Genomic DNA, 10,105 nt, shown 5'->3' with positions numbered 1-10,105 from the left:
ATCAGTCACTGGCATGTTATTTGTGTCTTCCACTGTGAAGACTGACCCAAAAAACCTGTTCAGCTCCTCAGCCATTTCCCCATCTCCTATTATTAAATCTCCCTTCTCATCTTCCAAAGGACCAATATTTACCTTAGTCACTCTTTTTTGTCTTATATATTTGTAGAAGCTTTTACTATCTGCTTTTATGTTCTGAGCAAGTTTACTTTCATAGGCTACCTTACTCTTCTTTATAGCTTTTTTAGTAGCTTTTTGCTGTCCCCTAAAGACTTCCCAGTCCTCTAGTCTCCCACTAATTTTTGCCACTTTGTATGTTTTTTCCTTCAATTTGATACTCTCCCTCACCTCTTTAGATATCCACGGTCGATTTTTCCCCTTTCTACCGTCTTTCTTTTTTGTCGGTATGAACTTTTTCTGAACACTGTGAAAGATCACTCGGAAGGTTCTCCACTGTTCCTCAACTGCTTCACCATGAAGTCTTTGCTCCCAGTCTACCTTAGCTAGTTCTTCTCTCATCCCATTGTAATCGCCTTTGTTTAAGCACAAAACACTAGTGTTTGATTTTACCTTGTCATCCTCCAACTGTATTTTAAATTCCATCATATTGTGGTCGCTCCTTCCAAGAGGATCCCGAACTATGAGATCATTAATCAATCCTGCCTCATTACACAGGACCAGATCTAGGACCGCTTGTTCTCTTGTAGGTTCCATTACATACTGTTCCAGGAAATTATCCCGGACACATTCTATAAACTCCTCCTCAAGGCTGCCTTTACCAACCTGGTTAAACCAATTGACATGCAGATTAAAATCTCCCATGATAACCGCTGTACCATTTCTACATGCATCCGTTATTTCTTTGCTTATTGCCTGCCCTACAATCCTGTTACTATTTGGTGGCCTATAGACTACTCCTATCAGTGACCTTTTCGCCTTACTATTCCTGATTTCCACCCAAATTGATTCAACCTTGTCCTCCATAGCACCAATATCATCCCTTTCTATTGCCCGGATGCCATCCTTAAACAACAGAGCTACACCGCCGCCCTTACCGTCCATTCTATCCTTTCGTATAGTCTGATACCCTTGGATATTTAACTCCCAGTCGTGACCATCTTTTAACCATGTTTCAGTAATGGCCACTAAATCAGAGTCATTCACGATGATTTGCGCCATCAACTCATTCACCTTATTCCGTATACTACGAGCATTCAGGTAAAGTACACTTATGCTGTTTTTTATGTCTTTGTTATGAATCCTAATACCTTGATGAGTAACTTTTCGCAAATTATTTTTCCTCTTACCCTTTCTCCTAATTTTCCTTGTCTTTGAACCCATATCTTTACATAATAACCTGTCACGTAACCTGCTGCCTTGCTCTCCATTAACCATTATACTGTCCATAGCTTTACCCTTCCCTTCCCCCCAACTTGCTAGTTTAAAGTCCTTGTGACCAACCTATTTATCCTATTCGCTAGAACACTGGTCCCAGAATGGTTCAGGTGAAGACCGTCCCAACGGTACAGGTCCCTCCTGCCCCAGTACTGATGCCAATGCCCCATGAAATGGAATCCCTCTTTCCCGCACCACTCCTTTAGCCATGTGTTAACTTCCCTAATTTTCTCAACCCTATGCCAATTGGCACGTGGCTCGGGTAGTAATCCAGAGATTATAATCCTGGAGGACCTGCTCTTTAATTTAGTCCCTAGTGTTTGATAATCCCCAAACAGGTCCTCTTTCCTAGTCTTACCTATGTTGTTAGTCCCAACATGGACCACAACAACTGGATCCTCCCCCTCCCTCTCCAAAATCCTTTCAAGCCGATCAGAGATGTCCCTCACCCTGGCACCGGGCAGGCAACATACCATACGGGACTCTCGATCTGGCTTACAAAGGATGCCATCAATCCCCCTAATTATAGAATCCCCTACAACTACCACTTGTCTTTTTGCTCCCCCCTCTTGAATGGCTTCCTGTACCACGGTGCAGTGGTCAGTCAACGCATCCTCCCTACAGCCCTCCTCCTCATCCACACAGGGAGCAAGTACCTCATACCTGTTGGACAAGGTCAAGGGCTGAGGCTCCTCAACTCCTAAACTCAGGATCCCCCTACCTGCCTCCCTTGCAGTCACACCACTCTGTCCCTGACAACTGACCGAATTAACAATACTTATTCTACCGGGTGTGACTGCCTCCTGAAACAAAGCGTCCAGGTAATTTTCCCCCTCCCTAATGTGCCGCAGTGTGTGCAGCTCGGTCTCCAGCTCATCAATTCTGAGCCGAAGTTCCTCGAGCAGCCAACACTTGCTGCAGATGTGGTCACTGATGGTCTCAATGGGATCCACCAGTTCCATCATCATACAGCAACAGCACATCACCTGTCCAGCCATATTCAACTAGTTAATTAATTTAAATATTTTTTTATAATTTTTTTTTTTTTATAGAACCTCAAGGATAAACCCGAACACCAACAAAAACACAGCCCTCTCTCGCCACTCACCCGAACTCAGTCACTCACCTAAACTCAGATGCACTCTGTTCCAATCAACACTCTGTGACTAAAGGCACTCCTGCCACACCTTTTGTACTCTGCCTGATTTCCAATGAGCCAATAGGCCCGCTCCAGGAAGTGAAGTCTCCAACTGCCACCCGACTTGTAAACTAAGCACTTTTAAATATGCACTCACCTCTCCCAGCAACCCTACAGCCTGTGGCCTGCTCCAGGAACTGAAGTCTCTTTTAAGTATGCACTCTCCTCTCCCAGCAACCCTGCAGCCTGTGGCCTGCTCCAGGAACTGAAGTCTCCAACTGCCACCCGACCTGTAAACTAAGCACTTTTAAATATGTACTCACCTCTCCCAGCAACCCTGCAGCCTGTGGCCTGCTCCAGGAACTGAGGTCTCTTTTAAATATGCACTCTCCTCTCCCAGCAACCCTGCAGCCTGTGGCCTGCTCCAGGAACTGAAGTCTCCAAAACAATCCTAATCTACTCAACCTTTCTTCATAGCTAGTACCCTCCATAACAGGCAACATCCTGGTGAACATCCTCTTCCCCCTCTCATCCACATCCTTCTGGTAATGTGGCGACCAGAACTGCATGCGGTATTCCAAATGTGGCCTAACCAAAGTCCTACACAACTGCAACATGACCTGCTGACTCTTGTATTCAATACCCCGTCCGATGAAGGCAAGCATGCTGTATGCCTTCTTGACCACTCTATCGACCTGCGTTGCCACCTTCAGGGTACAATGGATTTGAACTCCCAGATCTCTCTGTACATCAATTTTCCCCAGGACTCTTCCATTGACCGTACAGTCCGCTGTTGAATTGGATCTTCCAAAATGCATCACCTCGCATTTGCCTGGATTGAACTCCATCTGCCATTTCTCTGCCCAACTCTCCAATCTATCTATATTTTGCTGTATTCTCTGACAGTCCTCCACGCTATCTGCTACTCCACCAATCTTAGTATCATCTGCAAACTTGCTAATTAGACCACCTATACCTTCGTCCAGATCATTTATGTATATCACAAACAACAGTCGACGGAGCACGGATCCCTGTGGAACACCACTAGTCACCTTTCTCCATTTTGAGACACTCCCTTCCGCCACTACTCTCTGTCTCCTGTTGCCCAGCCAGTTCTTTATCCATCGCGGACATGTTTGAGAAGCTGCTGGGGGATGGGTCATTCTCCCGACCCTTGGAGGTGGACAGAGCTCACAGAGCACTCGCGAGGAAACCACAAATGGGAGATCCCCCGAGGGCAATGGTGGTGAGATTCCACAGGTACTTGGACAAGGAGCGTATTTTACAGTGGGCCAAGCAGACGCGGAGCTGTAAATGGGACAACAGTATCCTGCGGATCTATCAGGACCTGAGTGCAGAGGTGGCCAGGAGCAGAGCAGGCTTCAACCAGATCAAGTCGATCCTTTTTAAGAAAAAGGTAAAGTTCGGACTGTTGTATCCGGCCCGTCTCTGGGTCACGTACGAGGAACATTACTTTTATTTTGGGTCGCCTGAGGACGCGATAGACTTCGCGAAAAGGAAAAGACTGGTGGTGGACTGAGAACTTTTGAACTTTGCTGCAACGTTCATGTTTTCTTGAAAAGAAAAAAAGTTTTTTGTTTTGTGGAAGATGTCTGTAATGCCTCCTGTGTTAATTTTGGCCCAGTGGCAGAGATGAGTGAGTTAGGTTTACATTTGCACTGTTGGGGGATGCAGGTGTACTTGTTTAGATTTTGGATCTCTTACTTGATCTTTGTTAGTGTTTTCTTTTCTTCCTGTTTTTTCTGTCGGGCAATTGTGTTGGGATTGTTTGTTACTGGATATGTATGTATGAGTGGGGGAGGGTGGGGAGGGAACAATAGGTGGGAGACTTTTCGGCACCAGGGATGGGGGCCACCAAGCTAGCTGGGCGGGCTAGCTCATGGAAGCGCAGTGGGGGGTGTGCATATGTTAGGTTTAATAAAGGGGTTGAGTTACATTGTGTTGTTACTGGGTGGGGAGGGGGGGAAATGTTCTGCTTACATGGGAGGGACTTGTGCTAAGGGACAGAGAGGAAGATGGGGCGGAGGCTGTCTGGGGCAGGCCGGTGGAGGCGCGGAGAATGGGCTGGAGGCTGGCCCAAAAAAGGGGAAGGCTGATCGAAGAAGGGAGGGGGGAGCACTGAGCCCCCCAACTAGGCTGATCACCTGGAATGTTTGAGGGCTAAATGGGCCGGTCAAGAGGGTACACGTGTTCACGCATCTGAGGGGACTGAAGGCGAACGTGATAATGTTGCAGGAGACGCACCTTAGAGTAGCTGACCAGATTAGATTGAGGAATGGGTGGGTCAGTCAGGTCTTTCACTCGGGACTAGATTCAAAGTCTAGAGGGGTCGCGAACCTGATCAATAAGCGGGTGGTGTTTGAGGTGTGTAGAATAGTCTCGGATGTGGGAGGTCGGTACATTATGGTCAGTGGGAGGCTGGAGGGGGTGCAGGTGGTATTAGTAAATGTGTATGCGGCAAATTGGGATGATGTGGAGTTCATAAAGAGGATGCTGGGGAAGATACCGGACCTGGACTCGCACAGGTTGGTCATGGGAGGGGACTTCAACACAGTTATTGACACTGGCTTAGACCGGTCAAGCTCAAAAATGGGCAGGGTTCCAGCAATGGCAAAAGACCTAAAAGGGTTCATGGAGCAGATGGGGGAGGGTGGGGGGGGTGGATCCACGGAGATTTGGGCAGCCGAGGTGAAGGAGTTTTCCTTCTACTCACACGTGCATAAAGTGTACTCCCGGATTGATTTCTTTATTTTGAGCAGGGCCTTACTGACGGGGGTGGTGGACACGGGGTACTCGGCGATCACAATCTCAGACCATGCTCCACACTGGGTTGACCTGCAGGTTAGTAAAGACAGTAACCAGCGCCCGCACTGGAGGTTGGATGTGGGACTTTTGGCGGATGAAGGGGTGTGCGAGCGGCTGAGGAAATGTACTCAGAGCTACCTGCAGGTCAACGACACGGGGGAAATTTCAGCAGCGGTGGTCTGTGGGGAGCTGATATCGATACGGGCCCATAGGGAGAAGGTGGACAGGGCAGAGACAGACTGACTGGTAAAGGAGATACTACAGATCGATAGGAGGTATGCGGTGACCCCAGAGGAAGGGCTTTTAAGGGAACGGCAGAGGCTATACAAAGAACAAAGAACAAAGAAATGTACAGCACAGGAACAGGCCCTTCGGCCCTCCAAGCCCGTGCCGACCATACTGCCCGACTAAACTACAATCTTCTACACTTCCTGGGTCCGTATCCTTCTATTCCCATCCTATTCATATATTTGTCAAGATGCCCCTTAAATGTCCCTATCGTCCCTGCCTCCACTACCTCCTCCGGTAGTGAGTTCCAGGCACCCACTACCCTCTGCGTAAAAAACTTGCCTCGTACATCTACTCTAAACTTTGCCCCTCTCACCTTAAACCTATGCCCCCTAGTAATTGACCCCTCTACCCTGGGGAAAAGCCTCTGACTATCCACTCTGTCTATGCCCCTCATAATTTTGTATACCTCTATCAGGTCGCCCCTCAACCTCCTTCGTTCCAGTGAGAACAAACCGAGTTTATTCAATCGCTCCTCATAGCTTATGCCCTCCATACCAGGCAACATTCTGGTAAATCTCTTCTGCACCCTCTCTAAAGCCTCCACATCCTTCTGGTAGTGTGGCGACCAGAATTGAACACTATACTCCAAGTGTGGCCTAACTAAGGTTCTATACAGCTGCAACATGACTTGCCAATTCTTATACTCAATGCCCCGGCCAATGAAGGCAAGCATGCCGTATGCCTTCTTGACTACCTTCTCCACCTGTGTAGCCCCTTTCAGTGATCTGTGGACCTGTACTCCTAGATCTCTTTGACTTTCAATACTCTTGAGGGTTCTACCATTCACTGTATATTCCCTACCTGCATTAGCCCTTCCAAAATGCATTACCTCACATTTGTCCAGGTTAAACTCCATCTGCCATCTCTCCGCCCAAGTCTCCAGACAATCTAAATCCTGCTGTATCCTCAGACAGTCCTCATCGCTATCCGCAATTCCACCAACCTTTGTGTCGTCTGCAAACTTACTAATCAGACCAGTTACATTTTCCTCCAAATCATTTATATATACTACAAAGAGCAAAGGTCCCAGCACTGATCCCTGTGGAACACCACTGGTCACAGCCCTCCAATTAGAAAAGCATCCCTCCATTGCTACCCTCTGCCTTCTATGGCCTAGCCAGTTCTGTATCCACCTTGCCAGTTCACCCCTGATCCCGTGTGACTTCACCTTTTGTACTAGTCTACCATGAGGGACCTTGTCAAAGGCCTTACTGAAGTCCATATAGACAACATCTACTGCCCTACCTGCATCAATCATCTTAGTGACCTCCTCGAAAAACTCTATCAAGTTAGTGAGACACGACCTCCCCTTCACAAAACCGTGCTGCCTCTCACTAATACGTCCATTTGCTTCCAAATGGGAGTAGATCCTGTCTCGAAGAATTCTCTCCAGTAATTTCCCTACCACTGAAGTAAGGCTCACCGGCCTGTAGTTCCCGGGATTATCCCTGCCACCCTTCTTAAACAGAGGAACAACATTGGCTATTCTCCAGTCCTCCGGGACATCCCCTGAAGACAGCGAGGATCCAAAGATTTCTGTCAAGGCCTCAGCAATTTCCTCTCCAGCCTCCTTCAGTATTCTGGGGTAGATCCCATCCGGCCCTGGGGACTTATCTACCTTAATATTTTTTAAGACACCCAACACCTCGTCTTTTTGGATCACAATGTGACCCAGGCTATCTACACCCCCTTCTCCAGACTCAACATCTACCAATTCCTTCTCTTTGGTGAATACTGATGCAAAGTATTCATTTAGTACCTCGCCCATTTCCTCTGGCTCCACACATAGATTCCCTTGCCTATCCTTCAGTGGGCCAACCCTTTCCCTGGCTACCCTCTTGCTTTTTATGTAAGTGTAAAAAGCCTTGGGATTTTCCTTAACCCTATTTGCCAATGACTTTTCATGACCCCTTCTAGCCCTCCTGACTCCTTGCTTAAGTTCCTTCCTACTTTCCTTATATGCCACACAGGCTTCGTCTGTTCCCAGCCTTTTAGCCCTGACAAATGCCTCATTTTTCTTTTTGACGAGGCCTACAATATCACTCGTCATCCAAGGTTCCCGAAAATTGCCGTATTTATCTTTCTTCCTCACAGGAACATGCCTGTCCTGTATTCCTTTCAACTGACACTTGAAAGCCTCCCACATGTCAGATGTTGATTTGCCCTCAAACATCCGCCCCCAATCTATGTTCTTCAGTTCCCGCCTAATATTGTTATAATTAGCCTTCCCCCAGTTTAGCACATTCATCCTCGGACCACTCTTATCCTTGTCCACCAGTACTTTAAAACTTACTGAATTGTGGTCACTGTTACCGAAATGCTCCCCTACTGAAACATCTACCACCTGGCCGGGCTCATTCCCCAATACCAGGTCCAGTACCGCCCCTTCCCTAGTTGGACTGTTTACATATTGTTTTAAGAAGCCCTCCTGGATGCTCCTTACAAACTCTGCCCCGTCTAAGCCCCTGGCACTAAGTGAGTCCCAGTCAATATTGGGGAAGTTGAAGTCTCCCATCACCACAACCCTGTTGTTTTTACTCTTTTCCAAAATCTGTCTACCTATCTGCTCCTCTATCTCCCGCTGGCTGTTGGGAGGCCTGTAGTATACCCCCAACATTGTGACTGCACCCTTCTTATTCCTGATCTCTACCCATATAGCCTCACTGCCCTCTGAGGTGTCCTCTCGCTGTATAGCTGTGATACTCTCCTGAACAAGTAGCGCAACTCCGCCTCCCCTTTTACATCCCCCTCTATCCCGCCTGAAACATCTAAATCCTGGAACGTTTAGCTGCCAATCCTGCCCTTCCCTCAACCAGGTCTCTGTAATGGCAACAACATCATAGTTCCAAGTAGTAATCCAAGCTCTAAGTTCATCTGCCTTACCCGTAATGCTCCTTGCATTAAAACATATGCACTTCAGGCCACCAGACCCGCTGTGTTCAGCAACTTCTCCCCGTCTGCGCTGCCTCAGAGCCACACTGTCCCTATTCCCTAGTTCTCCCTCAATGCTCTCACCTTCTGACCTATTGCTCCCGTGCCCACCCCCCTGCCATACTAGTTTAAACCCTCCCGTGTGACACTAGCAAACCTCGCGGCCAGGATATTTATGCCTCTCCGGTTTAGATGCAACCCGTCCATCTTATACAGGTCACACCTGCCCCGGAAGAGCTCCCAGTGGTCCAGATAACAGAAACCCTCCCTCCTACACCAGCTGTTTAGCCACGTGTTTGTCTGCTCTATCTTCCTATTTCTAGCCTCACTGGCACGTGGCACAGGGAGTAATCCCGAGATTACAACCCTCGAGGTCCTGTCTTTTAACTTTCTGCCTAGCTCCCTGAACTCCTGCTGCAGGACCTCATGCCCCTTCCTGCCTATGTCGTTAGTACCAATATGTACAACGACCTCTGCCTGTTTGCCCTCCCCCTTCAGGATTCCCTCTACCCGTTCGGAGACATCCTGGACCCTGGCACCAGGGAGGCAACATACCATCCTGGAGTCTCTTTCACGTCCACAGAAGCGCCTATCTGTGCCCCTGACTATAGAGTCCCCTATAACTATTACTCTTCTGCGCTTTGACCCTCCCTTCTGAACATCAGAGCCAGCCGTGGTGCCACTGCTCTGGCTGCTGCTGTTTTCCCCTGATAGGCTATCCCCCCCGACAGTATCCAAAGGGGTATATCTGTTCGAGAGGGGGACAACCACAGGGGATTCCTGCACTGACTGCCTGCCCTTTCTGGTGGTCACCCATTTCTCTGCCTGCACCTTGGGTGTGACCACACTTACATAACTGCGATCTATGACGCTTTCCGCCACCTGCATGCTCCTAAGTGCATCCAATTGCTGCTCCAACCGAACCATGCGGTCTGTGAGGAGCTGCAGTTGGGTGCACTTTCTGCAGATGAAGCCATCCGGGATGCTGGAAGCCTCCCGGACCTGCCACATCTCACAGTCAGAGCACAGCACCCCTCTAACTGACATTGCGTCAATTAATTAAAATTAAAATTTGTCTTTTTTTTTTATAAATACTTTTTTTAAATTTCAAAGTTACTGTCAACTATCTGTTTCCTAGCACTAGATTTCTAATAGAAATGCGATAGCTAACTATAATATTCTCCGATCTCTGGCTTAGATATCCTCTAAATTATAATTAAGTAGGCGGAGTTCAGCTTGTTAACCACAGGGAGGGCGGTGGAGCAGCTGAGAAAGGCGAGCGGGGCGATCTATGAGCATGGAGAGAAGGCCAGCAGCAGCTTAGAAAGAGGGAGGCAGCCAGGGAGATAGGGAAAGTAAATGATGGAGATGGGAACCTGGTTGGAGATTCAGCAGGTGTGAATAAGGTGTTTTGAGAATTTTACAGTAGGCGGTATGGGTCGGAACCCCCAACGAGGCCGGAGGGGATGAGACACTTCTTAGGGGGGCTGAATTTCCCAAAGGTGGGCGGGGAGCTGTTAGAAGGGC

The sequence above is a fragment of the Scyliorhinus torazame genome, chromosome 21 (genome assembly GCF_047496885.1).
Source record: "Scyliorhinus torazame isolate Kashiwa2021f chromosome 21, sScyTor2.1, whole genome shotgun sequence".
NCBI classification, from domain to species: domain Eukaryota; kingdom Metazoa; phylum Chordata; class Chondrichthyes; order Carcharhiniformes; family Scyliorhinidae; genus Scyliorhinus; species Scyliorhinus torazame.
The sequence above is the reverse complement of the archived record's forward strand: the minus strand, read 5'-3'. Positions refer to the sequence as shown.